Source organism: Protopterus annectens, chromosome 1.part1 (assembly GCF_019279795.1).
Source record: "Protopterus annectens isolate FY-2018-M chromosome 1.part1, PAN1.0, whole genome shotgun sequence".
In the NCBI taxonomy this organism is placed as follows: Eukaryota; Metazoa; Chordata; order Ceratodontiformes; family Protopteridae; genus Protopterus; species Protopterus annectens.
This window is the reverse complement of record NC_056726.1, coordinates 850,480,487-850,499,293: the sequence shown is the minus strand read 5'-3', so window position 1 is coordinate 850,499,293 and position 18,807 is coordinate 850,480,487.

Here is an 18,807-nt window from a genome sequence, read left to right as displayed (position 1 = left end):
TTTTAGCAATTAAAGGAGTAAAACTGTTGTAAAACTCTGATGTAAAACCATCAGGCCCTGGTGCTTTGTGAGATTTTAAGTTCCTTAGTGTACTCGTAATTCGTTGAAGGTTGTGCGTCAGGGCTGTTAACCCGGTATGTAAAAATCCACTACCAATCATTAGCGGACCGGAGTTCCGCTGTGGCGACCCCTAACCGGGAAAAGCCGAAAGACACAAACAAAGTGCACTAGTAATTTCCTGCTGGAAGACAGGAGCTGACAGTATTTTCTGTTGATTAGAGTCTAGTTTAGGAAAAGATAAATTCTGGAGGAACAGTGTTTTATCTTGTTCTGAAGTAGGAAGAGCTTGTTCCCCATAAATTTATGTGTAAAGTTTTTCAAACAGGTTTAAAATGTCTTTACTACTACAGTATATCTTGTCTAAGTAGTGTATATCAGATATAGCAGGTGTAGATTTTTGGAGGTTGATTAATCTAGCTAAAACTCTAGATGGCACTTGTGCTCCCTCAGCATAACTGCCCAGACTTACTGTCTCATAAAAACACAGGTTTTTGGCATTCAGTAAAGAAAGGTCCTTTGGGGACTTTATTAATTATTCCTCAGTTTTTTTTTTATCAAAGCACTTCTGTAGCTCTAATTCCAATTTGTATATGTTTTCCTTTATTAGCGTTTCCTCTTTCCTCTGGAGATCTTTATAGTGCACTGCTTTGCTAATAAGCAAGCCTCTTATTTGAGATTTGGTGGCAGCCCATTCAATGTCCACTGGGTGTTGGGAGGTAAGGATTTTACCCAGTAAGTTTTTTTAAGAGTGTGTTAATCCCTTCTATGATATTTTTTTTCACAAGTAGGTTGGGATTAAGAGACTGATTGTAACCTCTTCCCTTTAAGTTCTGTTTGTCACACCAGTTTAAAATTAAAGTCATGTGATACTAATCAAATCCTATTTAAAAATAGAAAGGAATATCACTTATTTACATTTTTGTTGCAAAAGCTTCATTTAAGCCAGGCAATGCATCTGTATGAAGTTCATTTGTCCACTTATATTCAATATTTTCTGTTCTAGTCACAATATCACTACCTAGAACTGATGTATAAATATTTTGTAACACAGTAAATGTAAAAGTATGAAACTTGCCTTAAGATTCAGTGTACTTGAATAAGGCATTTGTTTGCATCCGTCTTTTAATTTCTGTCATGACTACAAATCCTGTCCTTTAGCTTACAATTAGTTTTGTCAACATAAAATACCTCACAAGCAACACGTCACCTGAGAAATAATATTATTTGTATTATAATTTGCTGATACATTAATAGAATGCTTCTTATTTGTTAACCAATGTATAAAAAAATTATGTTGCACCTTTCTTAATAAATTTGCAGAAAGTGCAATTATAACAAGAAATAGTAACTCTCTAGGCTTCTTTAGCCCAATCTGCTTGGTCAATTCTGTTCTTTATGACATGATTTATTTTTCATACTAGGGGCTTTTCTATAACCAAAACAAAGTTCCTCTTCTACACACCTTATATTATCCAATTCTCCTAAAATATACCATTTTGTATTTCTTTTACATATTGTGTGTTTGTTATATGTAAGGCTATAGCTAGGTGTAAAAGTATTCCAATAATTGTGCTCTCTATTCTGTCCTAAAATGTGTCCCATCTCTATATCACTAAAGACAGGTTAACTTCTATTTATCTCTTTCTTTCAAAATATATGAATATTATGTATCTAGATCTTCATGTTTATAAAACCTAGAAACAAAATCTATTATATCTTTCAATTACTCTTTCATAGCTTCATCATTATTGCTTAGCTGAGCTATTTTCAGCATCTGATCCTCTGATATATTATAAAATATAAAATAAGAGTGTATGTCCTTCCTATGCAATAAAGCATTCCTGTTTAATTCTTTTGTATATACCTAAGTATCTAGGGTACCATTGTGTGACCTAATAAAATTAATATCTATAAAATTAATATTACTCTCAGAATAAGACATTTTAAATTTTAAAATATGCACGGTAGAGCTCATAAATGCCACAAAAAATAAATAAGTTATTCACATTATTTTAGTAAATCAGAAAATATCATCAATAAATCTCTTGTGAAATAGTATTTTACTTTTATAAGCATTCATTTGTGAAAATATGCACACATCTTCCAAAAGAGCTAGCAGAATATTCATATATGTATTTGCTACTGGCATAACCATTGCCACCCCTTTTTTCTGCAAATAATTTTTTGTACATATATGCATTACTAGATAATACCAAATCAATTAAGTCACATATGGTGTTGATTTAGGGAACTTTGAAAATTAGTGTGAACTGCAAGAAACATTCTGGTAGAATTCAAACCAAAATTATTTAAAATTAAAGTAAATAATGAGTCCACATCTAATTTGACCATTAACTAATTCATTTTATATTTATTATGAAACCAAATATGTAACTGCCTTAAAATTAATACTATCCTTGATATAACTCCCAGAAATGTTCAAAACTTCTTTCAATTTTTTTATAGGAATTTTGAAAAGGGTTCTGTTATCCACCCTTTTACAGAAACAACTGGTCTTGTAGGAGGCTTTTCAATGTGTTTATGAATTTTAGGCATTCTGTACTACACTGCTATAACTAAGTGATGTGTATAAAAGAATTTAGCTCTTCAAGTGTTAAAAGTCTTCTAAATGCATTGCATAAACCTCTCTGCACTCATTTTACTAATAATATTACTACCTTTTATTCTAAGTTCCATATATGTGCATGCATCATTCAATAAAGAATAAATACTTTCATCATAACTTTCTTTATCCATTATTACCACCCACCCTCCTTATCTCCATTTTTATAACATTGTCCTCATTATTCATAACAGGTTCACATGTCTGTTTTTCATTAAAAGATATACTGTGAAATGAACTAATTTTCCATTGATATAAATTATGAATGTCCCTCATACATGCTTTTTGAAACACCTGTATAATTTAGTTACTATTAGGAATAAAAGTACAAACCTTTTATTAAAACCTTCTTTATCATTAAATAGGTTTTGAGGAAGCAAAAGTTTGAAGATCAATGATCGACTAAAAGTCTTAAGTCTGTAAGTGAGTTGCTGAGATTCCCAGTAACTGCAGGCACAAAGCTCATGCCTTTATTCAACAGTGAACACTCCACATCAGTCAAATTATGAGATGATAAATTATAAATCAAATTATACTCACTCTGTGCTGCTAACTTTATGATTTGCTTTGTATTTGATAACCTTGGTCCTTCCGTTTACCTTTTTCTGTTTTTGTTTTTACTTCTGTTGCCTCATTGTTGTAATGATGGAAGGACATTCTGTTGTATTAGGGGAAAATCCAAAGTATCCAAGGCAGTTACTAAATTAGTATTCACAGTAACAGCAGAAAGGTTTGGTTGAACAGAAGAAGCAGCCAAAGAGGGTACAGATGATTCAGTAGTAGTAACTTGCACATCAGTTCTAGTACCACATTCCTTCAAATTATATTGCTTCAACACTTTCTGCGAATCCATCCTTGGCCATGCAAATATATTTCCTGTCTTAAAATCTCAAATTTCTCTCCATCTTTCTATTTATCATTGCTATTATTCTCTGTTCAAAGTCATGGGCATGATCCATTAAGCTGTCCATTTTAGTAGCATCATGTAAAAATATGGGGGTAATTATCTTGTCTTGTAATGCCCTTACTTCCTCACGTAATTGCCCTTCTTGTCCTACAAAGAAACTATTCATTAATTCCATATACTCAGTATCAAATTTGATATTGAGTAATTGCTACTTACTGAGGAGATCCGAGTATGTCCCTCCATACATCGGCATCTTAAGGATATGCAAACCCCTTGAACTACTTTTAAAAAATATAAGCTGCCATTGCACCTTTTTGAAGTTTATAGCTTCTACTCTGGGCTAGTAATGAGCAATTTAAATTCTGAAATTATTAAAGCAGTTTCTTCACTTTTATTGGACATATCCTTGTTTTTCACTTCAAGAAGGGCGTTATCTTTTACCAGTAGTAATTTAGTGACACATTGTAGAAAAGTGTTGTCTGCAATCACATTAATAGTCATCTGTGAAAATAAAGACTGAAATCATTTCATTGGAAATGTTCTCCATGCAATGTAAGCTCTTATGTCACAAGAACTTTGTAAAAGAAAATAAAAGAAAAAGAAGAACAGAGCTCTAGAAGATAAATATCGGGCACAGCATATTCACAAGATTAAAAACAAAAACAGAAACCAGTGGAAATAATCAAAGAGACAGTTAAGTAATATAAAGCATACTGACAAGTGTTTTGCTTTAACAATAACGCTTCTTCAAGTCAAACGTAAAATACAATGGTTGTACATTTAAATAACTAATTACGTAAGTCACATGATACCTGTCAAATCCTATTTAAAATATAAAGGAATATCACCTTATTTACCTGTGTTGCAAAGGCCTCAAGACTAGTTTTAAACTGACAGTTTCATTTAAACCTGGCAATGCATCTGTATGGAGTTCATTTATACAGTTATATTTAATATTTTCTGTTGAAGCACCACATCTCCATCTCAGATTCATGTACAAATATTTTGTAACACCATAAATGTAAAAGTATGATCCTCTCCTTTAGATTCAGTATGCTTGAATAAGGCACTCATTTGTATCCCTCATTTAATTTCTGACATATGACTATAAATCCTATCCTTTAGCTTACAATTAGACTTTCCAACATAGAATACCTTACTGGCAATGCATGTTGCCAGACAAATAACATCCTTTGTATTACAATTAGCTGATACACTAATAGAATGCTTCTTATTTGTTAATAGATGCATAAAAAGGTCTATTGCACTTTTCTTAATAAATTTGCAGAAAGATCAATTATAACAAGGAATAGTACCTCTCTTTCCTCCTTTAGCATGATCTACTTGACTAATTTTCTGTTCTTTATGACATAATGTATTTTTCTTTTTTTTTTCAAATAGCTTTTTATTAATTTTGATATAGTAAGAACATATACAATACAAGTTGTGTATAAAATGGAAATTTTAAATGACAAAAACTAATACAAAACTCATAAAATAGAGTTCTCCATGTATACTGAACCAAAAACAAAATTATATACATCAAACTGTAAGTACAAATAGAAACTATATACAATATATACAAATGTGCTATCAAACATGAGATAAAACTACGTATTGTTCAAGATTCGGTAATAATGTACCAGAGCAGTTTATATATCAGACCTATAATCTTGAGTGTGTAAGGGCAACCCTGATAAGTAAGTTGTCTATTAAACAGGATAGCAAGTAACTAAACTTTTGTGGGTGGCATGTCAAGTCTGATTACCTTTAATCACTTAACAGGTGATCGAGTAACAGTTTCCAAAACTTTTGATAGTAGGCTCTTTTATTGAAGCTTCTTATAGTGAGTTTTTCTGCAGAAATAAAGTCAAGTGCCATGTATCTGAATCCACTCCAACTAATCTTGGTGCGATCAAGCCAGTTTTTAGTTATATCTAACTTGATTAGTGAGCATATCGCAATTAATACATGTAGGTTTAGTTTGGATAGTTTGTTATCTGAAATGTGTAACAGAGCTGTTTGCCACGATAAGGTTGATTTCTGGTATCCCCATTTTTTTTGGAGTTGTATTTTAAGTGAGTCCCAAAGTTTGTGGGTATATTTACAGTACCATAAAATATGTATGAGGTCTGCTTGTTGATATGAACAACATGGACAGGTTGGGGAAGTTTTTGGATTAAATCTGTTTAAGACTGAAGGAGTATAATAGGAATTATTGTTGATCATTAATTGTGTGTAAATGAGTTTTTTGAAGGGAGAGAAGTGAATAGTATTTTTGAAGGCTTTGAGTTTTTGTTCTTCTGTGAGTGTGGTATCTTGTTTGTCCCAGTAGTTAGAGAACAGATAGACTGAGTCAAGTTTAAGGGTCTTAATCAGTTTATAGGAGTTGGAAAGCATCTTGTTTTTAGTAGATAAGCTTGACATAATTACGAGTAAATTATTAATATCTTGTTCATTCATAGGAATGTCTTTGGTTAGGAATGATATGATTTCTCTTATTTGTTGAACAATAATGGTATATCTGTTGTTTGCTTTCAGAGCCAGGCATAAGTATTTTAGATTCTTGTCTTTATGTTTATATATATCCCAAATTGATAAATCTTTTATAGCAGGATATTCTATGAGATTAATCGGTTTATTATTAATCTTAATATTCGGATTCAGATGGATTGGTTGTAGGTATGGGAGTATTTTATCCATCTTGATTGATTTGATCAGTTCCTGGAAGATTTTGATCTTTTGTTTTAAGATATTGCTTAGTTTTGAGTTTACAAGGTTAAGATGGTTGAGGAAAGGAAGGGTTTTCAGGTTAATATTACATCTAAGCATATGATTGTGCCAAATTCTGACCCATGTGCGTGACTGACTATCTTTTGCAGGGTAGTAATTTGCAATTAAAATTATTCTATTAGCACAAATAATCTTATAGTAGAGGTATATATATCAGGTAGGTTTAAACCTCCCTTGTCTTTAGGATATATCAGTTTTAGGCAATTTACCCTTACCACTTTGGGAAACCAAATAAATTTGGTGAGTTCTTTGTTTATTTTTAGAGAAAATGTGTTAGGAATCATAAGATTTGAAGCATTGAAGTGATATAATATCTTAGGTAGTACATTCATTTTAATTATGGCTGCTTTGGATAACATAGAAAGTTTTAACTGTTGCCATCTACCAAGATCTTACGTAATTGTTGACCATGTCTTTTGTAGATTGTTCTGGAGCATGAAAGCCTGATTGTGTTTGAAGCAAATCCCTAGGTGTTTAATATAATAGGTTGTTTGAAACAGAGAGTCAGGAAATTAATTTATGTTTTGCTGAGAGGGATTAATTGGAAAAATATGTGACTTCTTTTGGTTGATTTTGTAATTAGATACTATTGAGAAAATATTGATAGCCTCCACTATTTTCTGTAGATCAGTGATTGGGTGTTCAAAATAGATATTAACATCATCAGCAAAGGCTGGCAATGTTACTTTTGTATTTAAGATCTTGGGTATAGAATGATAAGTTTTCTGTGAAATATAGAGGAAAAGTGGTTCTATGAATAAGTTGAAAAGAAGCGATGATAGAGGGCATCCTTGCCTAGTACCATTAGAAATCATGATGGGTACAGTTGTCTTTTTGTTGATGTATAGACATGTTTGGGAGTTCTTATATAGTAAAAACAAAGAACCAATATTTGCCAGGTAAAGCACCCTCAACGAAAAAAGAACACAAATGCAGCAAAATCAGAGGTGTGCACCATATGCTGTGAAGACATGAAGCATTGGGTACAACGTGAAAGCGCTTATCACTGCAGTTCTCTTGTTTGTATGGTTCTATTATTAAATCCTGGATTTTTATCTATTTGGACTGTGATTTCGTTTATTCGTTTATTTGGATACTTGGACAGAATTCTGTCTTCACAGCTTATGGTGCACACCTCTGATTTTGCTGCATTTGAGTTCTTATATAGCGTTTTGATCATGCCGGAAAAATCTTTTGGGATGTTAAAATAGAATAGGGAAGCAAAGAGAAATTCCCAGTTAACCATGTCAAAGGCTTTGCTAGCATCTAATTTTAGTGCATATATCGGATTTCTATCATTTTTAGTGATTTGGATCATGGAGTATAGTGTTAAGGTATTGTCTCATGTGTGTCTGTTAAACATAAAACCAGCCTGTTCAGGAGAAATTATGTAGGGCATTATTTTTTTAAGTCTTGCAGCAAAGAGTGAGGCATAGATTTTAATATCAACATTAATCAACAATATGGGTATATAATTATTTGGATCGGTTCTGTCCAAATTATTTTTTGGGATTAGAATTGTTTTGGAGGAATTCCAGTGAAGATCTGTTATACCATTTAGTGTGATATAATTAAAAACTTTAAGGAGGACAGATGACAATTTCCTACTCAAGGATTTATAAAAGTCTGAGGTGTAGCCATCTGGGCCCGGGGCTTTACCTATTTTGAGCTTTTCGACTACTTCAATTATTTCTTGTTGGTTAATTGGGACAATGAGGGAGTTTATTTGTTCTTTATTTAGTTTTGGGAAGCTAATAGATTTAAGGAAGCTCTCAATTTCCAGGAGTGAGATTTGGTCTTTATCTAAACCATATAAATTGGTATATAGATTATGGAATAGATCTATAATCTCAGTGTCTGTTTTATAAAATTTATTTTGATACTGCAGAAGTGTAATTCTGGATGAACCCTGTTTATTAACAATAATTCTTGCTAGAACTTTAAATGGGACTTGGACCCATTCAGAGTATTTAGCAATGACCCTATGTTCATGGAGAGAGAATGTGTATAGGTGTAATTCTAGCAGTTCTCTTTGGGTATTATTGATCATTTTTTCTAGATTAGAGTTTGGAGACACTTGATATTTCACTTCTAGCTTTTTAAGTTCAAGATTAGATTATTTTCTTTTTCTTTACTTTGTTTTTTAAGGCATGAAGCTTTATAAATTAAACTCATCTGAGCGTCGCTTTATAAGCAGCCCATTGTATATCTAGTGGAATAAAGGAAGAGTCCAATTGTTCATTGAGTTCATCAAGACTGTTGGTTATCATTTGCATTACCTCTTTGTTATGTAATAAGTTATTCAGGGTCCATTTATAGCCATAGGTCTTTTTGAACTTTTTGGACAAAGATTAATTTTAAGGGAGGTTTGAGCATGATCTGAGAGAAATCTAGGTTCAGATAAGAATATTATTTGTTCTTGTGACAAGGATTCTTAAATTAAGAAGAAGTCTAGTCTCGACCAAGAATTATAACATTTTGAATAATAAGTGTATAGATTATTTTTACATAGGTTTTCACTAAAAGAAATAGGGTCTATGAGATGTAGGTCAATCATTAGTTCACATAATGCTATGGAAGCTTGGAAGTTGAATGAGTTTGACATACTAGACCGATCTGAGGATGGGTCTATGACTGTATTCCAGTCGCTCCCTATTATATATTGATGGTCTGGAAACTTGCATAGTAAGTTATGAATTTCTAAATAAGGTCTTGCTGTCTTACACATGGGCCATATATATTAAGGAATAGGATGGGTTTTCTACAGAAAGGGTTAGTGGTCATAAAAAGGCACCACCTACCATTTTCATCAGTCTTTTGATCTATGATTGATTCATGAAATGAATTTTTGAGTATTATAGCCACTCCTCTGGAGTTGGAGCTGTCACCAGAAGCTGTAATAGATTGAATCCATTTTCTATTTGTATCACTCTCCCAGTCTTTAGTAGGTATATGTGTTTCTTATTAAAAAACAAATATTGGCCTCTGATTTACGTAATAGATGCAACACTAGTTTTTTCTTATTCTTATCATGTAACCCCCTAATGTTCCATGACTCTATAACCCACATCTCCTACTTTCATAATTATTAGGAAGTTAATCAGGAAAACCTTGTTTTATTTATTGTAATTGGCTGTCCAATTTTTGTTAGATGTCTAGAAAAAAGGTTCAAACACATGTTGATAGCAGTAAACTCCTTCATCCAAAATCCTGTACCTAACCATTTAAAGCCCCTAATTGAAGGAGTTAGGAAGGAAAAGGTTAAATGAAAATCATAAGTAGCAAATATTAATGTAGGTATAAAAGTGTGTTCAAAATGTATAATTGTTTTTGAAGCTAAGTTTAAATATAAATAAAAGATACTTATATACAATCTAATCATTCTTCCAAGAGTGATCATCCAAAAACCCTACTTAAAGATCCAACTAGCTCCTGAAAAAAGAATTATAGTGTAGTCTATTTCTAAATAGGGAGAATCAGGAAAATAGAAAAGTATACTAATCTTATGAGAATCAAATGTTTAGAATAATAGAGTGGTATTTTACTTAATGTTATTAAAGTAAGAGTCTAGTAACGTAGTAGACTAAGCATCCCTTAGTGTTCGGGGTTTGTCCAGCCTAGAAAAAAAAATGTAAGGAGACCATGCTTATAATTTCCACATTAATAACTATGACATAAATAATACAAACATTTAGCAACATTTTCCATTCGGCTTTTCCGGTTAGGGGTCTCCACAGCAGAACTTCAGTCTGCTATTGAATGGCAGAAGATTTTACAACATAGGTAGCTTAATTTGAAAATACATAAAAAGTGATATAACACATTATAACAATATCATCTATAGCCTTAACCCTGTATTAGAAAAGTTGTTCTTAATTACATCGTGTTGATGTATGTTCATTGGCTGTGTAATTTTGATAAACCATGAAGCCAGTAATACTATGTTTAGTTCAGGTAAAACCAGTTCTATTTATCCAGTAAAGTTTGACTAAAACAGAATGTAGTGCATCTGTGTTACTGCACAATAAACAGTTTTAAGATTTGATTCAATGATAAATTATCTTCTGAGAGCAGAGAAAGAGAAAAAAAACCTGCTGTGTAAGAGCACGTTTGTATCTGTTGTCTGTCTTCAAGAATGTGCATCTACTTTAATGGTATTGCTAATGTTTTATCTACAGAGTGATTTAAATTGACTTCTGTCATTACCCAGAGTGTGCTGGATTTAATGTTTACAGCATGGAACAGATGTTATCCTTTCCTTGGACAAAATGGAAGCTAATTTGTTAACATTATCCTCATAGTGAAGGAAACTTTTCCTTTCCTTTTTTTTTCTCTCTTCTCTTTCTCTGCTCTCAAACAATTATTTATCAGTGAATCAAATCTTAAAACTGTTTATTGTGCAGTAACACAGATGCACTACATTCTGTTTTATTCTACTCTATTCTACATTTTGTTTTATTCTACTCAACACTCATTAGACCCATTATAGAGTACAACGCCCTTTTTGGAATGTACCTCACAAGACATCTGCAGCACCTGGAAAGGCCACAGAAGTACCTCACAAAGAAGATTACTGGCCTCAAACAAATGCCCTACACTGACCGTCTCAAAAAACAACAGCTTTACTCCGTAACATATCACTTACTCTGAGGTGATCTCTGCCTAAAATATAAAGCTATGTCAAACCCAGAGCTGTTGAACATGCTACACCTAAGGAAATCCCAATCCCTCCAAGCTACATGCTCTAGGGACCTAAACCTTGTCACCACAATAAACAGGACATGCTGGAGGGATAGATTCCTGTCCCAGAGACTTCCCATACACTGAAACAGGCTACCCATCTATGTCAAGCAAAGTTCTTCATTAGCACTCTTAAAGAAAAATCTTGATGAGTGGATGGAAAATGGGAAATACACCCCGGGGATCACTTCTGTGTCTCTGCTCGACAGTGGCACAGGGAAACATAACTTTCTTGGGTGGCATAAGCCAGGGAACCTGGTTGGCTAGGCATACATAGGCCCTTGGGCTGATAGCCTAGTACCTACCCATGAACCTATGAACCTATGAACCTTTCAGATAATTTGCACTTGTACACACACTGATTGTTGTGTGAAAAAAGATGTAATTATTGAGGATGGGCCACCCACCCTCCAAGATGTTAAGTTTATTACCAAGTAAAACTCACACTTTTAATAAACACATATTCCCCAAGCTGCATTAATAGAATGACAGTTCATTTTGATTGTTTTTAAGCATTCTCCTAAATCTCTATTCATGTTATCACATTTGGTGTCCTGAAGTCTAACATCGGCTTCCTTGTATTACCTTTACTAGATGAGATTTTATTTACAGATGCTACAGTGACTTTGAGGATAACTTAGCTGAAAAAGTATATTTCTGTATGTCTTAATATATAGGCCACTGTAGACCATTAATTTAAGCGTAATTTAGCATCAGTAAGAAACACATCATAGCTGGGAGTAGAGGAAAATAATACTTCCCAAATAAAAGTAGGTCAACTGTTATAGTGACTATAAACATCAGCTAAAAAGCTTTTCTTTATTTTCTTGAATATTCAAACCTATCAAAAGAAGACTGCTTGGCCGCTTCCTAAATAGTCTACCATGCTGAAGTTTCTTTCTTAGAATATTATTATAAAGTGTCCATGTATGGGTGTTCGTGTAAGTAATATTGAAAGCAACCCAAAACAACAGCATGCAAAGGTTACTTCCAGAACTACATCATCTATGTCCAGTATTAGAGAAAATGTAAGAGTTATACACCTCAATGTTTGTTATCAGACATCAATATGTTGCCGTCTAATATAGGTGGGTAGATATAGATCAGCCTTAGAATATTCTGGTTAGAGAAGCTGTACACCTATATGTGCAGAAAGGGATTGATAAGCAAGTTAAAAAAAATCAAAGAAGACCTGGTTGTTGACACCAAACCATGGTTCAGTGAGTCTAATCCAGAGGAACTTCTTTTAGGAGATTTTAACTTACCCTGAAAGAAACATGAGTGCCGCGGTTATAAATGAGTGTTCATATGTGTGTTCTCATAGTCAAACCCTCTGGCATTTAACACAATATACAAATTAAATGAGTTTTAACTGTACATTAATAATATTTGTAGAATTTCTGGAGTTTACCCACTCGTTTGAAAAAAGATGTGGACTAAGTGCAACTTAAAAGTTAGCCAAGGAAGTGGGCAGTAAAACTGCACTTGAAATTATCGTAAATAGTTTTCAGTTTTCATTCACCTTAAGTGTGGAGGAGAAGCAGTTAAAGTCTTGCCATCAGTTCAGCCCAAAGAAGTATCGTCAGGGCAGTCAGTTCTTCTTTAACAAAGTAAAGCCAATCCAAGAAGTCCTACAAATTAAGCTGGTCTTGTGCCGTTTAAGCCTCGCAATCAAAGTTCTTCAATATAGAAAGATGTCAGGCAGACTTTGCAGTGGTCAGCGTGAGGCAAGGCTATCTTGATTGCAAAGACTATGAGGGTTCTATCTGCTGAATGATGCGTTTGATCTGATTCGCAGTGCTGATGCCGGAGTATCCAGTGGGGGAACCTATGTGCTGATGCAACGGGAAGTTGTGATGATAATCGGTTCCCCAAGACATCAATATGGAATAAGATTTGTTCCTAGCTTTATTTTATTAAGTAGTAAATAAACAACCAAGTGATTACGGAAGTTAAAGGTTGCAGAAATACAGCTTGGATCTACTGGAATATAAAAGAAGGAAGATTACATTTTTCGGTAGGTGAAAAATAACCACTTATCCTTTAATAGTGGATCGCTATGCTTTAGGTGGTGTTACAGATCTGGTGACTTTCCGAAGGCTTTAACAAATGCATCTTTTGCCTCCTTAGGTAAGATGACAGCATATCTGGTTTCTTTGTTATAAAAAATTAAAGTATTCGGGTAGAGCATTTGGAACTTCATGCCCTTATTGATTAATTCAGCACAAAACAGAGAGAGCTTTTGTCTGTTTTCTTTTATTGTAAGTGGAAGGTCTTGCGAGAAGGTTAGATTATGATTAGTCCAACTGAAGAGTTTTTGTTTTTTCGCCACTAAAATAATTTTTTGAGTGTGTGGTAATTAAGGAGTTTGGTGTAGACTTGATGTGGGGCTGTAGAGTCTTGTTGCTTGTGAAGAGCGCAATGGGCTCTCTCAATTATTATATCTGAAGTGATACCCTCCGAGCGCAAAAGCTCTTCAAAGATCTGCTTGGTTATATATAGCAAGTCAGAGTTCTCATATTTTTCAGGGAGCCCCCTGATCAAAATATTGTTGCACAAGCTCCTTGCTTCGAGGTCAATTAGCTTTTGTTGCAGATCTTTTAGAGAGGTCATTTTGGTACGAAGCTTCTCTTGTAAGGCCTGAATTTGGAATTCATTAGACTGGATTTTGTGTTCAAGGGTATCCACTCTGTCAGCAATTTGATTAATTGTGTTCCCAAATTTGGTTAGTTGCTCAGAGAAGCCTTGAATAGCTGATTGGATGGGTTGTAGAACTTGTTTAAGTTCATCCATGTGGAAGCGTATCTCAGCTGTGGCTTTGGTGCTGGGTTTGTTGGGTTCGGACAACTGTTTATTAACTTTCTGTCTCTTAGAGATTACCCCTTTCTCTGGAGATGATATAGCAGAGAGTTTATTTTTTGTAGTTTGTGTCTCCATCGTGTCTAGTGCCTTTGCCATGCTGTTTGGTCCTCCTTTACATATCTGGTAAGTTTTGAAAAATTTCAGGCCTACAGTGTACACGTGGCTGGAACTGCTGGATAGGCTGAGGCCAAATATCCTGGTTTTAGTTCTTGCAAGTTCTAGATAATCCAACAGATAAAGTTTAAAATGTTGTTGTTCTTCTACTCTTCAGATTACTCCCTCTGTATAGCAAAAGAGAGGATTTTCCTTGTAGTATGTAGCTGAGGTAAGGAGCTCTGTGGAGGGGGTGCACACTAGCCGACCACCATCTTGGAATCCAAAAAAAAAATAGTGTATTTTTCTTACTAGGGACATTTCTATAATCAAATGAGGTTTCTCTTCTACACACCTTATATTGTCCAATTCTCCTAAAATATACCTTTTTTTATTATTTTTTTACATATTGTATGTGTTTGTTATATGTAAGGATATATCTAGTTAGCATAGGTGGAATGTGTGTAAGACTTCCACTATGAATCTTGTGGTTCATCCACATGTCATTAGTTAGGAGAGTCACAGAGATTGCTGTTCAGTTCTAAAGGGCAACATTATAGGAATGTACTGGTATTATAGGTTCATAGGTTCATAGGTTCATACTAGGCTATCTGCCCAAGGGCAGTTATAAGCCTAGCCCATAGTTATGTGGCTTTCGCCAACCCTTTAGTTTGAATAAAAACTATGCCTATCATTTTGCTGTGCCTCTGTCAAGCAGTGACACTGAAGTAATCCCTGGGGTATATCTGCGATCTCCCATCCATTGGTCAAGATTCCTCTTGAACAAGGCCAGAGAGGTGCTCTGCCTCACATGTACCGGGATTTTGTTCCACAGCATAGGGAGTCTCTGGGTGATGAATCTGTCCCTCCAGCACGTTCTATTTATAACCGTGTCAAGGTTTAACTCTCCGCCCTTGTGGTTCTGAGGGATCTAGATTTTTGAGGTGAAGCATATTCATCAAATCTGGGTTTGACATGGCCTTATATGTCAGGCACAGGTCACCTCTGAGCAAGCGGTATGAGACTGAATAGAGCTGGAGTTCTTTCAGTCGGGCAGCATAAGACATATTTTTGAGACCCTTTATCCGTTTGGTGAGGAACTTTTGGGGCCTTTCAAGCTGCAGCAGGTGTCTGGTCAGATACATTCGAGCGGGGCATTGTACTCAATCATAGGTCTAATGAGTGATGAGTACAGGGGCGATGACCTCCCTTGATCTAGATGTGAATCCCTTCATGATCAGGTGGGCGATATAGAAGGTTTTCCTAACTACTTTAGCAACAAGAGTGTCAAACGAAAGGCTACTGTCAACCTGGGTCCCCAGATCCCTGATGACTTTTTCTGTGCTCAGTGGATTGCCACCTATATGGTAGCTAGGGGTAACCTTTTTCCCGAAGGGTATGACTATGCATGTTTTGGCGTTTAACTTCAGGCCATGGCTCTGGCACCAGTTATCCATTTCTGTGAGGCCCTTCTGGAGGATATCTGTGTCAGATGTGTTTTCGACTATGGCGCCTAGTTTGCAGTCATCTGCAAACTTTGTCAGCCATAACCCTCCTGTGTTTGCTTGTACTTCAGAAAAGTAGATGCCGAACAAGAGTGGACCCAGGACTGAGCCCTGTGGGACACCACTTGTGACAGGCTTTGAGTCTGACATGGCTCCAGCAACTCTGACCCTGTGGGTTCTGTCACTTAGCCAGTTTGCAACCCATCTTGTGATGTATGGGTTTACATTCAAGCTGATGAGTTTTTCGATGATACCTGAGTGGGGTATTGTGTGAAGGCCTTTGCCAGGTCGAGGTAGGCTGTATGGACTGCCGTTCCTCATCAATGGCCTTGGTGACTGTCTCGAAAAAGTCAACCAAGTTTAAGAGGCAGGATCTGCCTTTGACAAAGCCAAACTGGGTTGGATCCAAAGTCTGCAAGTTCCCTATGTCTTTATTTATGAGTTCCATTATGATCCTCTCCATGGCTTTGCAGATAAGGCTTGTCAAGCTAATGGGCGGTAATTTCCAGCGTCTGTGTAGGCACCGCCCTTATGAAGTCGGACCACAGTGGTGATGCGCCACTCCTTGGGTGCGTATCCTGAGGTGAGGCTAAGATTAAACAGCTGTCCTAACTGTGGGTTTAATTCCTCGTTGAGTTAAGTGAAGCACACAGCCGGGGACACCATCCGGTCCCATGGATGCTGTGTTTTGCCTTAGTGAGGGCAGTTCTCACCTGGGCGTTTGAGATGTTTGGGGGGCTACAATCCTCTGGAATAGATATCTCTCCTTTTGGCGGGGAGAAGTTTGCACTGAACCTGTCAGCCAGTATGTTGGCAATGTGTGTAGGTTCAGTAATTTTCACATCATTTTGAACTAATTCTGAGCATATCTGGGAGTTTCCTCCTAGGTTTCTAACATAGCTAAAGAAGGCCTTATGATTGTCTTTAGAGTCCTTGGCGATTTTTCTCTCAAAATTTGCCGTGGATGATTTTATGTGAGCTCTTAGTTTTTACTTATAATGATCAAAGGTGTCTTACCTTTCAAGGATTTTGCTCTATCTTGTAGTAGCTTCCTCCTTTGTTGTAGAGCTTGTTTATGGCTGGGGTCCACCAGACTGGACGCTTGCCTTTGGTACAGAGAGTCTTAGTTTTGTTTGGGATTGCCTGATCCATGCAGTCCTGTAGGTGCTGGTAGAAGGCATTTGTAAGTGATTCAGCGGTTTGAGTAATGTTTACCACTGGCTCAGGGGCCTTAAAGGAGACCACACTAGTTTTTAGAAGTGTGAAATCGGCTTTTGAGAAGTTTTTCACTGTGGTCTTTTTGTTTCAGGTGGGGCGGGATGAGGACCTCCAGCGAGATTAGTTTATGATCTGATCTCACCAGTGAGGGGTATACTTCGGTGTTGAACATTTTGATCCCATGTTCATGATGATGAGATCAAGTATGTTTTCTCCTCTTGTGGGGATGGTGACTAGTTGTTCCATGGCATTTGAGTTTATGAACTCCAGGAATCTTTGGGTTAGAGTGTTTGGGCTTGAGTAGTGTTCCCAGTCTATATTAGGGTAGTTGAAGTCACCTAGTATGATGGTGTTTGGAGATACATTTATCCTCCAATGTTTTCAGGAAGGCCATGTGAGGTTCCTGAGTTTGAGAGGGTGGCCTGTAACATGCTACAAATTGCAGAGCAGTCTTGCCTATGGTTAATTGCACCTGGATGGTCTCCGATGCATCGTGCGTTGCCACCAACCTTGAGGTGTGGGTGTCCTTTATGAATATGGACACCCCTCCTTTCTTGGTGTTGTCCGGATTTTGGGGCGGGCATGATATGAGGTGAAACCTGTTAGTGCTGGGGTGCTCTCAGGAGCCTTGAACCAGGTTTCTGTCACAGCACAGACATCGATGTTCTCCATATTGAGAAGGGCCTCGAGTCGTGCATCTTGAGATTGAGACTTCTGGCATTGAGCAGCATTACCCTTAGTTTTTCCTTTTTGGTGTTCTAGGGTGGTAGGTTTAGAATTTGAGCCTTGCCTAAAAAGGCACTATGGGGGTGGCAAGAGCCTTTGCCAATATCCGGAAGCCCAGCGGTGACAGGTGCAAGCCGTCCCTTGCGAAGCAGAGTGGCTTGTCCAGCATGTCATCCCAGGCAGACAGACATTGGATCCCCTTTGAATGACACCAGAATTTAAGCCAATTATTAAAGCTGATCATCTTATCACTGTATTGTGGCATCATTCTAGGTGAAGGTAGGATACTGCTCAAGGTCAGGGTCATACCTGCCTGGGCTACATAATCAGAGAGCTCCTCGATGTCCCTTTTCATGTAGTAAAGGAGGTAAGTCTCAGGTCGTTGACACCAGCGTGGACAATGACTGAGTCGTACTTGTACCTGCTGTTGAGAGACCTGAGTGCTTGCGTTATGTGGCGGATTCTAGCGCCCGACAGGCAGCTTACTGTGACCTTCTCCTTACTCAGTCTGGTGAGCGGGACGTCAGTGTGTCTGACTATGGAATCACCAATGACAAGTGTGTCTGGCATTTTGTTTGGCCTTAAGGGCTGTGACTGTTTGACACTCTGACTGTGTGGTCTATGTGTTGCATGTGTTGGGTTGTGAGGTGGTAGTTGTTTGGATGTCTGCTTTGGTGGCCTCTGCTGTTTTGGTAAATTTTTGATCAGAGCCTCCGAGTATGTCTTTGTGTGAGTATGTGTATGATTTGAAGTTGTGATGGTACCATGTGTGACTGGGTATGTATTGTGTGTGGTTACCCTCTCCTCCTGTCTGGTCTTGCCAGTCCTATGTTGAGAGAGCTCAGCCTCCAGTTTGGCCATATAGTTGCATCTCTCACATGTATTTGTGTTTTGTGGGAGAAGGAGAGGATTGTCTGAGTACATGAGGCAATTGTAACATTGCCTCAATATTCCCAGGTTCACCAGTTGAGCTGGAGAGGACACTAGCAACTGATCCCTCGACATACTAGAAGTAGATAAAGAGACTTTCAAAGGACTCCGGGGGAAGTGGGTTTTAGGCTGGTGGGGTACTATCTATAATAAGATTCTTTATCAAGGTGCAAGTACTGTAGGAGTAAGTGCTAGGCTTTACAGATAGAGAATAGTCTACTTGGGAATCAAGTAGAGATGAACTTTTCAGTTATAGGATATGCTGGTTACATAAACATCCTTAGTTATTTTTATCCATTTTTATATTAGACAGTAACATATTGTCACAAGCTGTGATTGCATGGCAGTGA